The sequence below is a fragment of the Pieris napi genome, chromosome W (genome assembly GCF_905475465.1).
Source record: "Pieris napi chromosome W, ilPieNapi1.2, whole genome shotgun sequence".
Taxonomy (NCBI): domain Eukaryota; kingdom Metazoa; phylum Arthropoda; class Insecta; order Lepidoptera; family Pieridae; genus Pieris; species Pieris napi.
In genome coordinates, this window is record NC_062258.1 from 20,363 (window position 1) to 41,496 (window position 21,134).

The window sequence follows — 21,134 nt, forward strand, 5'->3', positions numbered from 1 at the left end:
AAAAATTAAAAATTACGCTTCTTAAAATTCTTTTAAAAAGCAGGATTATTACCTGGACAGGTACAGGATGCGCACTAATGAACGCAACCGCTACCGCCAGCCAGATAGCCCAGACTCTAACCGAAAGTGCAAGAAGGAAGACATATCACAAAATCAGCTGACCTAAAATTCTTTCTTTTCAAACGTTGCTACCTCCGTACTATTATGTAATGGTTAAAAATAAAGCGTTTTATAAAAAGGTATTGCGAACAGTAGGCATTAACATAAACTCCCACGCAGCTACTGATCTTTTCACAAACTGTCACTGCGGTTTGCATAACCCTGATCTAAGCCTGATGAATTACTTAATCTTAGTAAAGTGTGAGAACTGAAAAAATATATATTCTTAATTTCTAGACTTTAGTTTCATTTGTTCTCTGTGTACATTGTAAATTGTAATCGGATTAAATGTCAATAGTTAAAGGCAATTTAATATAACCGTATAAATAAAATATACCTTAATAGGTATAAATATCATTATTGCACTATTGTATAAAATTGGTAGCTAAATCGTAAGTCGCGAGCGATAAAGCGATTTTGCTAAAGCCGATAAATACAAGGTTTATTTTAATAGGCACGGTAATTCGTACAAACGTAGCCAAACACTGGATAAATACCAAATACACTTAGCACTAGATAGCACTTTCACATCATACGCTTAAACGACACTCGTTTTCACGAAGTGATGAGACCGCGCGTGTCTGTTAACTGCAGTACACTAGAATACACTAATAAAGTATTGTATGCAAGTAATTGTACTATCCGCTAGCCTCAACATTTTCCATTCACAATAGCTGCAATTGATACAGGGTTTTTAAATATAAAAACGTGTAAATAACGAAGGTGAAATACCAATTATTTTTATATTTATATCAAATCTATAGGTTACCAATAGCTTGGCGCAGGTTTCTATGAGACTAAAAAGTGAAAGTTCCTAAGCAAAGGTTGCATAAAGTAAAATTTTGTCGTATATAAAGTACGATACAGCCATTTTCGTCTAGACAAACGGTATGAGCAGAGCTTTTATTAAATTTTTTCGTATCCTCAACTAATGCTGTCCAGCTGACGCACATCCGACTCAATTACTTTCTCTCTTCATTCCTTCATAATATTTATACGGGTTGCTAACGTCCTTTTTTGTCTTTTAATATCCTACATTTTACGATGAAATTTTCAGTTGAAATTGTCAGTTAAAAAAAAATAGTTTCCAAAATCACGCAAAAATAAAGATTTACTTATATATATGATATACATATCTAGAATATTAAAGTTACTTACAGTAATGCCTCATGGTAGGGGTATTTCAGGATGTCTGAATCACCAGCACCAATTTTTAGTCTAGATAAGAAAATAAATAAATTGAGTATTGTAATGTCCTTCTTCTTGGAGTGTTTTACGGCTCACCAACACCACAACACTTGTACAAACGTCCTACACACAACCGCTCCGTTCGGGTGTCGGATTACGACTGACAGTCTGACAAGTGACGTAGGCGCATGAGACAACCAAGCAACACTTTATTTAGTCAATACACTACATCCCTTTTTTGTTTTATTTGTTTTTATTGATTATATCTCTCTGATTACTCATTAATGTAACTTGGATGTAATGTGATGGATTTTACATGAATCAAACATAATTAATGAAATTAAAGTTTTATGCAGCTACACTAGGGTTAAGTTCCGACATTGATTTCCTCGTCGTTAACTTCATTTCTTTTTAGACATTCCATTCCCCTTGAACTCTTTTCAAATGTACAACGTCCCTTCTTCGAGTTTGACCGGTTTCATCGTTTCTTACCGTGATATCTCCTCCTTTCGTGATTTCCACCGTGTGTGTTTCTGGATTTATTTATTTTATTTTTATTTATTTCCTTTATTCATATTTTTATATACACTATGTCTCCTGGTATTAAATCACATTATCCAGCCTTCCGTTTATCGTATCCGATTTCTTTTCCCATTTGTTTTTTTTTTCTTTCTTTTTTGTCTATCCTTAACCTCAGTGTCTTGTGATGTCCTCTCTATTGTATCGTTTACCATAGGTAATTTATCTCTAAACTTTTGAAGAAAAGTTCCGATGAGGTTCTTCCAGTAACAGAATGTGTTGTACATGGTTAAATATTCCAGTAAACTTTCCTTCCAGTCTTTATTTTCAGCTATACTTATTTTAAGACGTTTAAGTATGACACAGTTTTGTCTTTCGACCTCTCCGCTTTGTCGCAGCCAATATGGTACTGTGTTGAAAAGAATAATGTTTATCTCTGTTAGAAATGATTTAAACTCTTCGCTGAGTAACTTAGTCTTCTATTATCTGCAGTTATTGATTTCCTAATCGATTCCTTTAAGTTTGGCTACAATTTCAGTAGAGGTAATTTTGCGACAAATCTTCACTTCTTTATAATATGTGGTCCACCACTTGTAACGAATTGCAATTTCTCTGTCGCATCTAGGCCACCAGACTTTCGTACGAAGTCTCGCCTTCATTGACACGATACCGGGATGTCCCTCGTGAGCTGCATCCAAACCTCTTTTACGGAGTGCCGAGGGAACCACAATTCTCATTCCTCTCAATAATATACCCTCATGAAAACAAAGTTCATTTTGTAAGATTTTATACAACGTCACGTCGTCGTTCCATATGTTCCGATATACACCCTCTTTCACGTTTAGTATTTCCCTATCGTCCATTGTGCTATCTATTATTTCTTTAATATAAACAGCACGAGGTCGGGCAAACTCTACAATATGACAAATGTGATTGTCTTCCAATTTTATCAGGGATTACTCCGCATTTTTGCTTATTTGTTGTCTCGACAATGAGTCGGCGATATTGGTTTTCCCTGGTTGGTAAACTATTTTATAGTCGTAAGATTGTAAGCGTATAACCCATCTCTCTATCCCTGCATATGGTTTAGAATTTGTTAAGTTCAAATCTTTTACAATAAAGGAATATGTGGAAATGTTCCACCGCCCACACGAGAATTAACGCTTCTTTTTCTGTCTAGCAATAGCAGCGTTCACAGTCAGTCAGAGTTTTGTGGCCATATGCAATAATCCTGGGCTCACCTTTGGAATTAGTTTGAACTTAAACTCCACCTAAATCCACAGGACTAGCATCTGCTATGACAATCGTACGATCGCAAATTTATAATACCCTAAGCTAGGAATATTTGTCATGATTTCCTTCAACGACTTAAAATAGCCCTTTTGTTCTGGTCCCCAGTTTTCGGTTACATGATATGCCAAACATGAGTCTCTTGTATCTGAATAAGCCTTTACTGGTTTTAAAGGTGGTTGTTTTTTGAAGCAGGATCTATTTCAAGTTGGTGAAATGCGTCTTTAATATCCAATTTTGTAAATACTTTTGCATTTTTTATTTTACGTAGCAACTTGTCCATCGTCGGCAATGGGTAATTTTCTCGTACAATGGCTCCATTTCCTTTCAGCACCGGCACTACAGGGGACACCCATTTAGAAGAACCCACTATCGGCTCTATAATATCCCTATGTTTAAGTTCTTCTTCCTGTCGAAACGACCTTTCTTTTGTTCATGTCTATATTATTATAATATTTCCACTTTTCGCTTCAACGTCTGTTTCGTTCGGTAGTATTGTCTGAAATGCCCCATAAGACCACACTTTAGGCATTCTTTATTCCTTGCTGAGCATTTTGCATCATTTCCAGCATGTCTAGGTTTACCACATCTACCGAATCCATGTACAAAATTCTTTAATTTATCAAAGTTCCTTTTAAATTTACTATCCATTCTGTTTACTTCTTGATTCTCATTTGATTTCACTGGGTTTTTTAAACTCGTCTAATTGTTTAATAACTTCAAGAGTATTTGCTTCGGTGATTAGTTGCTCTAATGTAATTTCATCCCCAATCGTTTTTCTCAGTTCGGGTAGATAACATTTTTTCGTTATTTGGTCGATAATGTTTTCATCTCTGTCGGCAAACTGACATTTATCAGCTTGTTTTCCCAGTCTCACCACAAATTTCAATTTTTTCGTCAGGTTCTTGTTTAAGGAGCATGAATATATGTCTCTCGTATACTTTGTTCTGTTTTGGTGCAAAGTAGGCATCAAGTTTAGATATTGCTACTTCAAACACGTCTTTGCCTTCAGTTGCTTCGACATCAGCTCCAGGAATGTTGTAAAACACTTCGTAAACACTTGTAAGTCTAGCCCGCCGAAATGTAGAAGAGAGGCCCTTTTCTTTACGTCTTCGTCAATGTTAGACGCTTCGAGGTAAATGAATAGTGCTCGTTTCCATCGCTCCCATCGTGCACCCATTGAGGTAGATTTACCGTTACAGTCGAGCTTTTCCAGTGAAAGGAGTGACATCTTTGGGGCGACCAGGAATTATCAATTTAATGATTCAGATATCTATGTATCTGCAGTTAGATTTGATCTCAGATGCTTCCATCTCGTATCAATTTAATGATCGGATTATATTTTTATCCGCATAAAGCTACTTAAGCCGTTCATACCAACAAACGTATAAATTGAATTATCAGATTTTTAATCTGCTAAGTTAGTACCCATTAACGTACAATAATAATTTTATTGTAAAGCTTTTATTTTATTTATTGTTATCAATTTAATGATCAGAATTTTAATCTGCTTTTATTTTTATTTACTGATATCAATTTAATGATCAGACTTTTAATCTGCTTTTGTTTTTATTTACTGGTATCAATTTAATGATCAGACTTTTAATCTGCTTTTGTTTTTATTTACTGGTATCAATTTAATGATCAGACTTTTAATCTGCTTTTTGTTTTAATTTACTGGTATTAATTTAATGATCAGTCTTTTAATCTGCTTTTGTTTTTATTTACTGGTATCAATTTAATGATCAGACCTTTAATCTGCTTTTGTTTTTATTTACTGGTATCAATTTAATGATCAGACTTTTAATCTGCTTTTATTTTTATTTACAGGTATCAATTTAATGATCAGACTTATAGTCTGCTTTTATTTTTATTTACAGATATCAATTTAATGATCAGACTTTTAGTCTGCTTTTATTTTGATTAACTGGCATCAATTTAATGATCAGACTTTTAGTCTGCTTTTATTTTTATTTACAGTTATCAATTTAATGATCAGACTTTTAGTCTGCTTTTATTTTGATTAACTGGCATCAATTTAATGATCAGACTTTTAGTCTGCTTTTATTTTGATTAACTGGCATCAATTTAATGATCAGACTTTTAGTCTGCTTTTATTTTTATTTACAGATATCAATTTAATGATCAGACTTTTAGTCTGCTTTTATTTTGATTAACTGGCATCAATTTAATGATCAGACTTTTAGTCTGCTTTTATTTTTATTTACAGTTATCAATTTAATGATCAGACTTTTAGTCTGCTTTTATTTTGATTAACTGGCATCAATTTAATGATCAGACTTTTAGTCTGCTTTTATTTTGATTAACTGGCATCAATTTAATGATCAGACTTTTAGTCTGCTTTTATTTTTATTTACAGATATCAATTTAATGATCAGACTTTTAGTCTGCTTTTATTTGTATATAGGTACAGGTATCAATTTAATGATCAGACTTTTAGTCTGCTTTTATTTTTATTTACAGATATCAATTTAATGATCAGACTTTTAGTCTGCTTTTATTTTTATTTACAGATATCAATTTAATGATCAGACTTATAGTCTGCTTTTATTTTTATTTACAGATATCAATTTAATGATCAGACTTTTAGTCTGCTTTTATTTTTATTTACAGATATCAATTTAATGATCAGACTTTTAGTCTGCTTTTATTTGTATATACAGGTATCAATTTAATGATCAGTTGGGTTCCAACTGCTTTGAGTAGATACTCCCTTTTGTTTTACAGTATTAATCACAACCACATAGTTTTAATTAATTTAGTGAACCAGATTCAATTTAGGGTCTTTGTTAAATCTGCGTTAGTTAGGTAGACAGGTACCTACCGATTTAACGGTCAACGGTTGTAAATAAACCTTGCTATTATTATTATTATTTTTTTTTTGTAGACAAATAGAAACATCACTAAACACAAGCATAATCTTAGTATATATAAATTACTGGTCACATTGTTTGTCCGCTATGGACTCCTAAACTACCGAACCGATATCAATCAAATTTGCACACCGTGTGCAGTTTGATCTAACTTAAAAGATAGGATACATTTCAATTTAAACCCGCATATTATTTTATTGCAAAATATTTGTTTCTTATTTAATAGTCACCATTCTAACAGATGGCGCTGTGTTAAAAGTACCAACGTTTCATATAATTCCTTCAACGTTTCTACAATTTAATGGCATAACCAACATAAAGCATGGTGGTCCCCATGACTGGTGTTCTTCTACCGTTTCCCTTGAATAGTTTACTACTTTGTAATATAACAAAAACCTTAGCCACAGCAACGCTTGGCCGGTCTACTAGTACAATATATTTCTATCACTATGTAGGTAGGTGTTTTTTCCTCGTCGCCACATGTAATGTCCTGCTTCTTGGAGTGTTTTACGGCTCACCAACACCACAACACTTGTACAAACGTCCTACACACAACCGCTCCGTTCGGGTGTCGGATTACGACTGACAGTCTGACAAGTGACGTAGGCGCATGAGACAACCAAGCAACACTTTATTTAGTCAATACACTACAAGTATCAAAATATAATAATAAAATATCATCGCTCTTGGCTAAATTTAACAAATTCTCAATTGAGCTTTTGTATTAAATTTCCAGTGGCAAATTAAGTTGAGGCTTACCTAGATAGCTTTTTGTACAAAGCTGTACCATTAAACTGTACAATTACTTACCCATGCTATTAAATGTTACGATGGAAATTAAATCATATTATTGCTCGTGTTATTTTGCTTTTGTTGACACAAAAAAATGTAATTTCTGACAGACTTATTGAATTTCTTTATTCAATGTTGACATATTTTATCTTCTTTTTGTGATGGACAGTTACACATCCATAGAACACAATTGTTACTGTACATCACTTAATATCGTGATATTCTACTTCTTATCAAGTAATGTGAACAAATAAAACCAATCCCAAGGCTGAGACAATTTAATACAAAAACAATTGAGATACTTATACTATTTTTGAATCATAACGATACCGCGATTCAAGGAACCACAGGCGACATCTATTGGTTCAACATAAAACTATAATAATTTAAACATACCGATTCAAGGAACCACAGGCGACATCTATTTGTTGAACATATAACTATAATTGTTTAAACATACCGCCCACCATGGACAGAATGTACATCACTTCCGCCCACCGTGAATAAACTGTAAACAAGTAATCGTAGTGGACTGTAATAGAGTTTAAAAAGTTCGTACAAGCCTTTCACAGTAGCTAGAAGCGACAACATACCTATTATATTATACAACAACAAAAACAAAATAAAAATCGATAACATCAGATTTACCCAAATATCTTACTTCGTCACAGGCAATACACATAATTTGGTTATAGGACGCTTAACGATAACATCCTTACATTTAAGGCTAACAACCCTCGTAATATTGTCCGAACCTGCATGTTTATCCGTTATAATACCTAATAACCATTTTGCTGGAGGAAGATTATCCTCTCGAACTAAAACAATATCACCAACATTCGGTTCTGGTTTTTGATGTGCCCATTTGTAACGTTGCATGAACTGCGTGAGATATTCATTTGACCACCTACGCCAAAAATGCTGCAGCAACTGTTGCGTTAGCTGCCAGCGCTTTAGTGATGAAACCGATGAGGTTTCATAATTGCTGTCCGGCACCAAAACCAATGGCTCGCCGACAAGAAAATGTCCTGGGGTAAGAGGTGTAGGATCTTGTGAGTTCACACTTAATTGTGACAATGGTCTGGAATTGAGACAGGCTTCTATTTGGTACAGAAGAGTGCTCATCTCTTCAAAGGTCAACGTCTGAGTACCTATCACTCGTTTTAGGTGGTGTTTGGTGGATTTTATTCCAGCCTCCCATAATCCACCGAAATGTGGAGCATGAGGTGGAATAAAATGCCATGTTGTTCCATTTGTTGCCAAACTCTCAGCAATTTCTATTGCCAATGATGACTTTTCTTGGGACCACAATGTTTTGAGTTCGCGTGCGGCACCTACAAAATTTGTACCATTATCACTGTATAAGTCAGCGCAATGCCCACGTCTGGCCACGAAACGCTTGAATGCGGCCAAAAATCCTTGCGCTGTAAGGTCGCTTGCAACCTCCAAATGTACTGCTCTAGTTGCCATACACACAAACAAACATACATATCCTTTGTATGCTCGATGGCCTCTACCTTTGGATGTTCTTATTAAAATAGGACCCGCATAATCCAGGCCGCTTCGATGAAAAGGACGAATTGGAGTTACACGTGAAGGAGGTAACTGTCCCATAAGTTGGTCTCTTGCTTGTGCAGCGTATCGTACACATCGAACACAATTTCGAACGAATAACTTTGTACGAGTTTTAATATCTAAAATCCAGTATTTGGACCGAATATAGTTTATCATTAATTGCGGCCCGCCATGCAAAGTTTTTTCATGGGCGTCCGCTATGATCAAGTCGGTAAGATGTGATTTTGACGGCAAAATCACTGGATGTTTTTTGTCTATGTTGAAGTCAGCTCTTTCAAGACGACCACCAACTCGCATGATACTTTCACGATCCAGAAAAGGAGTCAATACGGTAAGTTTACTTTTCTTATAAATTGGTTTATTATTTCTTAAATCATTGATTTCCAGAAAAAAGTACTCATTCTGACATGCTTTTATAATAATATGTAATGCTTGATTTAGTTCTTTATTAGTTAACCATATAGGAAAACTCTCTTCAGGTCGCTTTAATTTGTTTATAAACCTTCTACAGTAAGCAAATACTCTCAATGATTTCCTTAAAGTCGAAAAATTTGTCCAAAAAATGTTTTGACTACTATCCACCACATGGCATACCTTCACACCTTTTTCTTCTAAATTAGTGTCTGGTATGGGTTTCCTTTCGTAATTGATAACTTTATTTTGTAGCCAGGGGGAACCAGTTCTCCACATTTCCATGTTTACTAAAGCTGATGGTGTCACTCCCCGAGAGGCACAATCTGCTGGATTGTCGGTAGATGAAACATGTGACCACTGAGTTGCGTCTAAAATGTCTAAAATCTCCGAAACACGATTAGCAATGAAAGTTTTCCATCGACTGGGATGGCTACTTAACCAAGCTAGCACAACCGTGGAATCAGTCCAAGCGTGAAGTTTATCCTTTGGTACGTGCAGAACTTCTGCAACTTCTTGTAACAACTTGGCCAGTAAAACAGCTCCACACAGTTCGAGCCTTGGAATACAAACTTGTTTGATTGGTGCTACCCTTGTTTTAGACGTTATCAGATGGACATGAACATTTCCAGAGCCATCAACTACCCGAACATAAATTACAGCAGCATAAGCTTCATTTGAAGCATCGCTAAACCCATGGAGCTCCAGTGTGACATCTGCTTTAGTACTTATCCAGCGTGGGAGTCGAAATTTGGTAAGTTCCAGGAGTTCCTCACGGTAAGTAATCCAATAATCAAGTAAATTATTTGGTAATTCTTGATCCCATCCGATGCCTGAAAGCCACAATTTTTGTATTAATATTTTTGCTTTCACAATTGCTGGAGCTATCCATCCCATTGGGTCGTATAGCCTTGCAATATCCGATATAACCTTTCTTTTTGTTACAGGTATGCTGATTGGAGGTAGTTGCACGGAGTATTCGAAGTCGTCGTTTCGTCGGTTCCAGGTAAGTCCTAAAATTTTAACTATTTCATTTGATTTCAGTTCTACATTAATATCTAAGTCTAAACCTTCTTTATTTATTTCCTTTAGCAGATTTTCATCATTGCTTGACCACTTTTGGAGTTCGAAACCGCCTGTCTTTAGTAGGTTGGTAATATCGTTAAATAATTGCTTTCCTTCTGAAACTGATTCACACCCAGTAAGCAAATCATCCATGTAAAAATCCTTTAAGATTTTTTCAGATGCGACGGGATACTCTCCTCCTTCATCGTGTGCTACCTGCTGCAGAGTTCGAACTGCAAGGTAAGGAGCAGACGCAGTACCAAAAGTGACACGTAAAAGGCGAAGATGCTGTAAATCTTCTGTAGTGTCTGTGCGCCACACTAAACGTTGATAGTCTACATCTTCTCTTGTTACCCTCACTTGACGGTACATTTTGATTATGTCGGCAACCAGACAAATAGGATGTAGCCTCCATCTTAAAACAATGTGACGTAAGTCAGGCTGTAGCGCCGGTCCGACCATCAAATCACTATTCAGTGATACACCGTTCTGGTCTCGACAGGATGCATCGAAAACAACTCTGAGTTTAGTCGTCGATTTATCAGCTCTAACGACCGCGTGATGAGGTAAGTAAACCGTTTCTTTTTTGTCAATTTCTTCTATAGGTACTAACTCCATATGTCCCAACTTCAAATACTCTGATATTACATCTGTATATGATTTCTTTAAATCTGGTGATTTCAATAAACGCTTTTCTAACATTAAGAATCGTTTAATTGCTATCTCACGTGAATTACCATATTTGCAGCTCGGATCGACATCTCTGAATGGGAGTTTAACGATATAACTTCCTGATGGATCTCGCTTCGTGGTTTCTTTATAGATGTCTTCACATCTTTGTTCTTCATGAGTGAGGTGAGTTCTTTTAAGGTTAAAGTTATCAGACTCAAGTTCCCAAAATTGTTTAAGGTTAAAATCATCATTGTTAATTTGAGTGTGCATTGTTAATATGTTTTCGCAACCCAAACCATGTTGGTCGTGATGATCGTTCTCAATTTTTCCAGATAAGATCCAACCTAGCCTAGTGTTCTGAGCTATTGGTGTTCCTGGTGGTCCTCTCATTAGACCCTCAGCTATGATTTGACAATAGACATCAGCACCAAGCAACATATCAATATGACTTGGTTTGTTAAAATTTGGATCTGCTAACTTCATCCTTGGTAGATTTGGCCACAGATGGACAACGAATTCCTTTACAGGGAGGAATGAAGTTAGTTTTTTAAGAACATGAGCTGTTACACAAATAGTAAATGATTCATCTTGAATTGATTGCAGATTAATCTGCACTACATATTTGGAATCAAGTGGGGCATTGCCGTCACCTCCAACTCCAGATATGACACTGTTGCTTTTGATTTTCTTTAACCCCAGCAACTGGACTGCAGACTCCGTAATAAATGAAGCCTGTGAGCCCTGATCTAATAAGGCTCGCAGTGTCATACTTGATCCAGAATTATTGTTGGCCCTTACGAGGGCTGTTGCCAATAGAACTTGTTTTCTGGTATTAGTAAAACAAGTGGTAATATTTTCAATGTTGGTCTCGTCTGGTCTCGATGTTGTTGCCGTTGCAACAACATTGATATCTTCTGGTGATTGGTTGTTAGCTGATACATTATCTGTTGATACACTAGCGTTGTAATGCAAAAGTGAATGGTGTTTTCGTTTGCAAATCTTACACCTGGTGGGCAAACGACACGCCTCAACCGAATGATTAGCACCTAAACAGTTGAAGCATAAGGCGGAACTTTGAACAAACTCACGACGTGTTTTAAGGTTACCCTTAGCAAATTTCTTACAATTTCCTATTTTATGCGTACTATCTGAACAAAAGACACAATTTGATTTTTCCTTAAAAGTTACATGATGAGATTGAGTGCTTTTGACTGGTTTGTTTATTAAAAATTCAAGTGACCTAAACCTTTGCTCTAAAAATTCAAAAAACTGATTTAATGTTGGCAATTCATCTGTTAAATTACAAATTTTAGTTTCCCATAACTCTCTAGACTTAGTATCTAATTTTGAACTTAAAATATATAAAACAATAACATCCCAATTGTCAGTTACTATTCCTATATTTTTCAATGCATTTAAACATTCATTTGTGGTGTCTAGTAATTCTTTAACAGCATTTGAAGATTCGGAAACAATATTCTTTTGAGAAAAAAATCTTTTTAAAATACTATTTGTAATAAATTTCTTATTATTAAAACGTTGTTCTAACATACTCCAACATAGTTCATAATTTTCACTTGTAACCGGCAAATGTCGTAGTAACTGCTCGGCTTCACCGGTCAGGTAACTTTTTAGGTAATGCAACTTTTGGACTGCTTGCAACGATTTGTTGCTGTGTATCAATGACTTAAACAGGTCACGAAACGTGGTCCATTGTGAATAGTGGCCAGAAAAAGTAGGTATTGTTATTCTAGGTAATTTTACTTCACTGTTAATGTTGCTTACTACATCACTCGTAACTATAGGGCTATTTTTAAATTTAGTAAGTTTTTCCTTTATATCAATTTTGTATTCACTATATAAATCTTCCGTCTCTCCATATACATCTTTCAAGCTGTAATCCGATTCATCATAATCTTCCTCACCATAGTTACATATTAATTTATTGTGTGTCTCTTCAAATGTTGACCATTGTTTTTCTAATTGTTCCAATCTGGTTTCCAAATAACTTCCTGTAATTCTATCTTTTGGTGTTTTCTTAAAATTTGTATAAGCCCTTTTTAATGTTTTGTTAATATCTTTCTGTACTCTTACAAGTGATTCCATTGTGATTTTTCTAAGTTACACTTGTAAAATTTCCAAGTTCCAAATCGCAAATTTTTCTAAGTGTTTGGTGTACCTAATAATTTCGACTTAGGCAAAATCGGGCATGGATTCCCCGTGGTTAACCACTTATGCCTTAATTTTTCTAAGTTATTTTACTTGCGTTATTAGACTTCCAATTTGTTAGGCAAAGTTTTAAAGTACTTACAGTTATAGTCACCTTTACACTTACACACCACAATCACTTATTTTACACTTTTTATACACTAGGGTTTCCAATCACTGCTGTATCCGGCTACGAATGACCATGAACAAATATAACACCTATCCCCAGTCTGAGACAATTTAATACAAAAACAATTGAGATACTTATACTATTTTTGAATCATAACGATACCGCGATTCAAGGAACCACAGGCGACATCTATTGGTTCAACATAAAACTATAATAATTTAAACATACCGATTCAAGGAACCACAGGCGACATCTATTTGTTGAACATATAACTATAATTGTTTAAACATAATGACATAAAAATATTTAAAAACTAATTAGAACTTATAGACAATTTATGAAATACTGTTTTTTTATATTTTTATTGTTATTTATTAGATCTTTTTAACCAGTTAATACTAAAAATTAAACTATCAACATTCATAATAATACATTTATTAAAACATCTATAATCTTATACAATAGAATTTATGAATCAAATATCTTTTATAATCATTATACAATATCTATAAGGCAATATATTATACTTGTTTATATGCATTATGGCCAATAATTGAAGCTTTGCCTTCAGGAATGATACTTGGAGATCTTACACAGCCATATTTATCGAAATTTTTGGGAATGTTAAACACGTTTTCAATAGTGGCATATTCAATTCTAATAACCATTATTATTAAAACATCAGTAGATTTGGCCAAAAATAGCTCATTTTTTATGTCCTTTATTAAAAAATACTTAATCATGTTACACTACTTTAAGCACTAATGCCTCCTGTCTTTGTGAATAAGGTTCTTTTTTTAAATTAATTTATAACTTGACCATGGTCCGTCCATCAGAATAACAGAGTACACAAGAGTTATGTTTAAGAATCGGGTTACCATCTTTTTCAAAGCAATATTTTGGAGTAAGTATGATATTATATAAAAGGCCGAATTTTTATGGACGATGCTTTTTCTCTGGTTTGTGTGCGAATGTGATTTGGCGCCGCGGTCCATTCATGTGAAAGTGTGGATAGTGCTCTAGTTCTCTTTTTTCGACGTTGATTCCTGATAGGTCGGGGGTTGATCCTGTAAAAAAAAATTGTTCTTAAAAATAATGTTGCATCATAAGCAAAAGCAAAAAGTATCAATATTAAAGGATTCTATAAATTATTTAGTAAGAATAATTGGCTATATGACATTATATTTAAGTTTTAAAACAATAATAAAACCTAACCTAAGGTACAATAACATAATACATCGATTTTAAGACAATTTAGAAAATACTAAGCCGCATTCTATATATAAGAGTGTCAAGAATAAAAAAAGTGAAAAACAAACTTTTTTTCTAAATCACTATAGATACATTTTAAATAGGATAACATTTTTAAGCTATTGCATAGCTTCTATCGCGGGCCTTGAGCGTGGAGACCGAATCCAGACACGATGACGTAACGTGACGTCTCACATCGGGTGCAGCCGGTACGCGTTAGAGTGAGACCGACTATATAGGCGTGTTAGGCTGAGTCCGGTAGAGTGGTAGATTACGGAATTAATATCAAAGAAAAAAAAATACTGCATGAATAAAAAATTAATAAATAATTATAATTGCATAAGTTGATAAAAAATGCTATGCAATAGCTTTACCGCGGCAGTGTCCGAGTGCCACACATTTTTTTTTTAATTTTTGTCTCTTCCTTTGTAAGTTAACGCATGGCAAAGGTCCACGCCTTTCCCGGTTTTTTATCCTAATCTGATTTTTATTTTTATTTGCCGCGCGGGCGGCTTTATATATATTTTTTTTATTGTTAGTAGGCCTACCATCCCCGGCGACTAACGCCCCGGGGCCGAGGAAGCTAAGCTAAAATACAGCTTGAAGTTTTTATTGAAGTAAAAAGAAATATATACATTGGTTGTGGATTAGGTGGTTGAGGGTTGGTTTTGCTATTTGATACAATTCTTTTCCCTCAACCACCTGAACAGAGTCCGCGTCTTAAAACTAGTAATTATGTATATAAAGTGAAAGTAAATTTTTTACAAATTATTTGTGCTTATACAGTAGAATGTTTTACTACGAAGTAGTAGATGTAAAAGTGGTTCTATAATAATTCAAATAATAAATTGTGTTTATAATTATGCAGGTATTAAGAATTGAGCGCGGGTAAGTTGTTGAGGGTCGGTTCAGCTATTAGATACAATAACCTTCCCTCAGCCGCCCAATTTAAGTCCGCTTCTTAATACCAACACTTGTATTGAACAGAGAAAAAAGTTTAACCTATACATCATCGTTAGGTAATATAAAACAGTTGATATAAAACTAAATTTAAACAGAGATAGGCTTTAGTGATTGTGCTTATAAATAACTATGCGGGTGTTTAAAGTTGGACATGGGTAGGTTGTTGAGGGTCGGTTCTGCTATTAGATACAATAACCGACCCTCAGCCGCCCGGTTTAAGCCCGCTTCTTAACACCAACATTTAATATTACACAGAGAAAAGCTTTACATTATTAAACATAGGAAAGTTTTACGTTTACATATACAGTTGATATAAAGCTGAATTTAAACAAGGATGAGCTATAATTAATTGTGCTTATAATTATGCAAGCGTTTAGAGTTGGACACGGGTAGGTTCTTGAGGGTCGGCTCTGCTATTAGATACAATAACCGACCCTCAGCCGCCCGCTTCTTAACACCAACATTTAATATTACACAGAGAAATTTTTTACAATATTAAACATAGGAAAGTTTTACATTTACATATACAGTTGATATAAGGTTAAACTTTAAACAGGGATAATCTATAGTGAATTGTGTTTGTATATATTAAACCTAGTAATAGAATAATCCGTAACTAGTTACACAAACGAGATTAAAAATGTTATCTTACAGTGAAGTAAGTAAGTAAAATTATAGTAAAATAAAAATACAAAGTAAAAAAAAAAAAAAAAAAAGAATAAATTTGAGATTAAAGTCTAACATAGGTTAGTAGTAGTTAGTAATTGAATCGAAGTTAAATATTAAATAGTGGGTATTATAATTGTAAAAAGTGTAAAAGGTAATAGATGAATAGAGGTAACTTTATACATTTTTGTACGGGTGAGGGTGGATTACTTGCAGATTAATTATTAAGTGTGAGTGTAAAATATAAAATATCTTTGGAAGCTTTGCCCCAGTGCAAGTGCTGCGCGTTGAGGTCGCTGTTAATGTGAGTGTTTGATTCAGTGTGTAATTGTGTTGTTTAATGTGAAATTAGTGTTTTGTGTATGTTTTAAATGTAGTTAATTTTTGCCTCAACGCGGGCACGCATGGCTGTGACTTTGGGGCACTTGTTTGAGTCGGCGCGGTGTAGGGTGCCAGTGTTGGTGTTGAATTGTTTGTTGTGTTCGGCGCAGTTGGTGCAGTTGTGTACTTCGGCCTTGCACTCCGCAGTAGGGTGGTGGGCGGAGCACTTGGCGGATGTTGGCGTGGTCGTAGGGCAGCGGCTCTTTGTGTGTCCGAAATTTAGGCAGTTTTGACACTGCCTAAATGGTGAGAAGTTGTCGCTGTGGACGCGTTGCATGCCTATGTTTATTCTGCCTAGGTCGGCGAACGCCTTCCAGGCAGAGGGTGTTGTGTTTAGTACCACGTTGTACAGTGTAGTGTTTTATTTTGTTAGCAATACATTTTATAGTGAATGTGTGCTTAGTTTTATAGTGAATGTGTGTTTTGGTCTTTTATTGTTTTAATAAGTTCAAATTCGAGTATTGTTTTATTTATGCCTTTTAGTATTATCATGGGGTCTATGCGCTTTTCCTCTTGAGTGTTTATTTTTGTGTTTTTTGTAGTCGTGTAAGTGTGTGTAGTTTATGCTCTTCTTTTTCGAAAACGAGTTTCATCTTGTGTTTAGTCACCCCGCTAACCTCTAGAGGGGCGTATCCGCCCTCTCTGAAATTGACTGATCTACAAATTTGTGTAAGTATCTGTTCTGCTGTGTCGAGACCCTCTCCGGACACTACGATGGAAGGGCCTGCAGGGGGTTTGGGGGCGGCGGCGGCCGTAGCATAGGATTGATAAATCTTTTGCGAGTCCGACGCCGCTGGCTGTAATTCCGTCGGTACGGGTTTATTAGATGCCTTAAGGACCCTGGTGTGTTCCTGCAAGGCCTTATTAGATTCATCGAGTAGCCGAGAGTGGGCCTCGAGTTTTTGTAGTAGTTGTGTGGTGTGTATATGTGTATCGGTTGACGGTGTAGTCGTTGGAGGTGTAATCGTGGCTTTGGTAGCCTGTGGTGTGTGCTGTGCGGGGGCGGGAGGGTTGGGGCAGGTGGTAGTTGAGAGGTCAATGAGGCCGACGACTCCGAAGAGGCCTTCGATTGCCTCTGTGATTGCGGTTTTTAGTTCCCCTTTTAAGTTGCGGGAGGCAGCGAGAGCTTGTAAGCCTGTCTGCCTATATTCTTTGGCCATCTCCATGTGAGCCGACTCAGTTGGGCGTTTTTCGCGAGTGAAGGCCGGGCTCAAGATCTCTACTAAGGTCCGTCTAGCTGGTGTTGAGGACGTAGAGGTGGTGGCTTTGCTAGTTGGTGGAATCACTTTGGGTGGGGTTCGGGATAACATTTTGCTGGTATAAGGTGGGGGGGGGGGGGGGCTGGAATGCAGTTGTCTATATACTGGTGTGTTCGCCTATTAAAGACGAGTTTAATGATACCCAACTCGAGGGGGTAGGGATGGGAGGTTAGATTTGGCGCTAGAGGGGGAAAAAAGGAGGGCGCGAGAGAGCCTATAGTTTCCCTCATAAACCCCCCTATTTTCTATAAAATACGATTTTTTCCCCCTCTAGCGCCAAATCTCTGGTTTTTGGGTGTTAACCAACCCCAAACATTACAGCACCAACTCAAAGTTATTACAAGGACAAAGTACAAAAAATAAGCTATCGACTGACACCAGGATCGGTAACATTCGCCCAACAACTTAGGAGCCACGACCAGAAATAGCCTGGAACCCAGGGTTTCCAGGGGATCCACACCTCTCAAAAATCGGAAACCACTATCATCTTACAGCCCGCTCAAGATTCCATCGGATCAATTACAAATCGCACAGCACACATATTCACCTGCCAAACTGGACACCAAGTCACCAGGCGACCTGCTGGAACAGCTCAAACTCCATCTCCACTGGCAAGACATCGACGAGGGCTAACAGAAAACACCAAACATCCGCACCCTCCGAAGAATATCAAGCGAGCGATCCTTCATAGAAAAATCAGGTAGGGTGGATTACCAGCCCCAATTTCATAAAATTTTTCAACTTTTAATTTTTTGTCTGAAACCCACCGAGCTTGGGCTTATCTAAACCAACTCGGCGAGGCGAATTCGATAGAACCCATAGTTTCCCTCATAAACCCCCCCATTTTCTATAAAATACGATTTTTTTCCCCCTCTAGCGCCAAATCTCTGGTTTTTGGGTGTTAACCACCCCCAAACATTACAGCACCAACTCAAAGTTATTACAAGGACAAAGTACAAAAAATAAGCTATCGACTGACACCAGGATCGGTAACATTCGCCCAACAACTTAGGAGCCACAACCAGAAATAGCCTGGAACCCAGGGTTTCCAGGGGATCCACACCTCTCAAAAATCGGAAACCACTATTATCTTACAGCCCGCTCAAGATTCCATCGGATCAATTATAAATCGCACAGCACACATATTCACCTGCCCAACTGGACACCAAGTCACCAGGCGACCTGCTGGAACAGCTCAAACTCCATCTCCACTGGCAAGACGTCGACGAGGGCTAACAGAAAACACCAAACATCCGCACCCTCCGAAGAATATCAAGCGAGCGATCCTTCATAGAAAAATCAGGTAGGGTGGATTACCAGCCCCAATTTCATAAAATTTTTCAACTTTAAATTTTTTGTCTGAAACCCACCGAGCTTGGGCTTATCTAAACCAACTCGGCGAGGTGAATTCGATAGAGCCCATAGTTTCCCTCATAAACCCCCCCCCCCATTTTCTATAAAATTCGATTTTTTCCCCCTCTAGCGCCAAATCTAAAACTATACCCAAATTTGAACTTATTAAAACAATAAAAGACCAAAAAACATCACACTAACTAAGCACACATTCACTATAAAATTTATTGCTTACAACAGAAACACTACACTGTACAACGAACACCTCGTGATGTTTTTTTTTTTTTTTCGTTGTAAGATTGGTGTCGAGAAAATCTATCATACTGTTATGATACCAATTAACATATAAATTAATCAAAAGGAATTTCGTTCCATCCGGGTGTCTCTTGACACCTCTAAAGTTTTACTATTATTGTTATTTTTGTGCCTTAGAAACTTTTATCTAATAAAATGCTAATTACCATTTGTCAATCTAATATGCAAATAGTTGATCAGCTTCCTTCCTCCAAATTCTGTCAACTTTTTTGGTCTCAGGCAAGGAGCTTTCCTTCACCTTTTGAGCTAATATTAAATGCGCACACATTGAATACAATTCCATTTGTGCACGGGAATATATAAGCTAAAACTGCTATTTTGACTTACTTTGTGAGATGTATGTATACATTTATTGATATGATATTTTGATTAAATCTTTGTATAGTTGGGCTATATTATGTATGTATGACACGTATACTAAGATATTTGTCCTCACTACAGTACCTATTGTTAGAAATTTCAGTATGTTTTATATTTACTGTCATTCTTAATTAGTCACATTCAATCACTACAAATAATTCTTCTTTGATGTTCTGTCAATTATGGTAAAAAAACTTTGATGATTATACTAATGGGATAGTAATAATCATCAACTCTATATCTAGAGAAGCATTAATCTAGCAAAAAAATTATATGATTTAAAAAAAATACCATTTCTTGGCAATTGTTCCATCTATTGCACCCATTTTCTAGCATCTTTTCCATCTATTATTAGAAATAAATATTTGGAAATGTAAGGTTGAGCTTAGTCACCTATTATGTTTATGTTAATATGTATTAAATGTAATAATAAATGAAATGTAAGTAATTGTATTTAAAAGTTATAAAACTGATTTAATTATAAAGTGACTAATTTAATATTTTTCCATCCACTTACCACCCGTAACTTCACACATTGCATCAATCGGAGAAGAGTCTGATGGCACAAGGCCTGTGTCCCGCTCTACAGCTAGGGTTCCTGCTAGCCTCAATACTAGGGAGAAAAGTAAAGAAAAATATTAGCATCAAAGTGATAATACACGTCTTGTTAATGATAATACACGTCTATTTAAGACTTTCTTAAGGTATTGTGTCAAATTGTAATTATTTTGGCTTTCAAATTTATGAATGCAGAGAGACAGCATAATATAACAAGAATGATTTTACACCATTCTAATGATGTCTAAAATATTATGTATTGAATAAATTTTATTAAAAACTTTTAGTTTTAATGATACAAACCTCATAGGTAAACACAAGGCAAGTCATACTAACTCAATTTTGTATTATAATAAACAGGTGATTTAGATGCAGAATGAGACAATGAATAACGAGAGTCATCATACAAAGTACTATATAGTATAACTAAGATATGATCAAGTAAAACTGAAAAATAGTATTTTGCCAACTACTAATTACCCATAATTAGTCTTTAATTGCAAAGCAAGGGTTGAAGCTAAAACAATGTTAACTCTTATAAAAATATAATAGTTTCATTATGCAAACTTAAGTTTAATTTACCTTACAAAATAATACATAATGTAAAACAGCATGAATTAAAAAAATATGTAAAGGAAGCTAATAAGCTATGAGTAAGAAGTAATGGACTCACCAAAGTACTGTGAGGACTCCACGAGGAGGATTTCCACGAGTAAAAGAGACAGGAATTCGAGTACTCACTTTACACTTACTAAAACGCCATTAAAATTAGTGTTTAATATACTTAAAACACTAATTTTCTAAATAAAACAACTTAAATATGTAAACGACCACCATAATAGAAAATTAATTTGACACTAGTTTTATTTTTTCGTAGTGACATTTGCTATAGACGTACAACGTCAATGCATTTTTAATCACAGAGTATAAGTTTAAGATGTTCTCAACAGACTACAATGCGTATTTCTCACAGACGCAATACTAATTATACTAACGTGATATCCGGAAAAGAAACTTACAGCTAAGTGTGACTATATTAGGATGTAATAATATGTTTTTGTATAATATATTTTGTTTTTAACCAGCTTATCCCTTTATTTCCTTCTGATGTGTTTGCTTTTGTTT

General features: G+C 35.6%; 1 long non-coding RNA gene across 1 annotated transcript; it reads right to left on the bottom strand.

The window, feature by feature from the left end:
- Positions 1–13,469: 13,469 nt before the first annotated feature.
- On the bottom strand, positions 13,470–20,871 carry LOC125062066. Its single transcript, XR_007119167.1, has 3 exons — positions 20,683–20,871; positions 19,969–20,064; positions 13,470–13,970 (listed from the first exon to the last, which is right to left on the bottom strand). It is a non-coding gene; the product is annotated as an uncharacterized LOC125062066 (long non-coding RNA).
- Between the last annotated feature and the right edge of the window lie 263 nt (positions 20,872–21,134).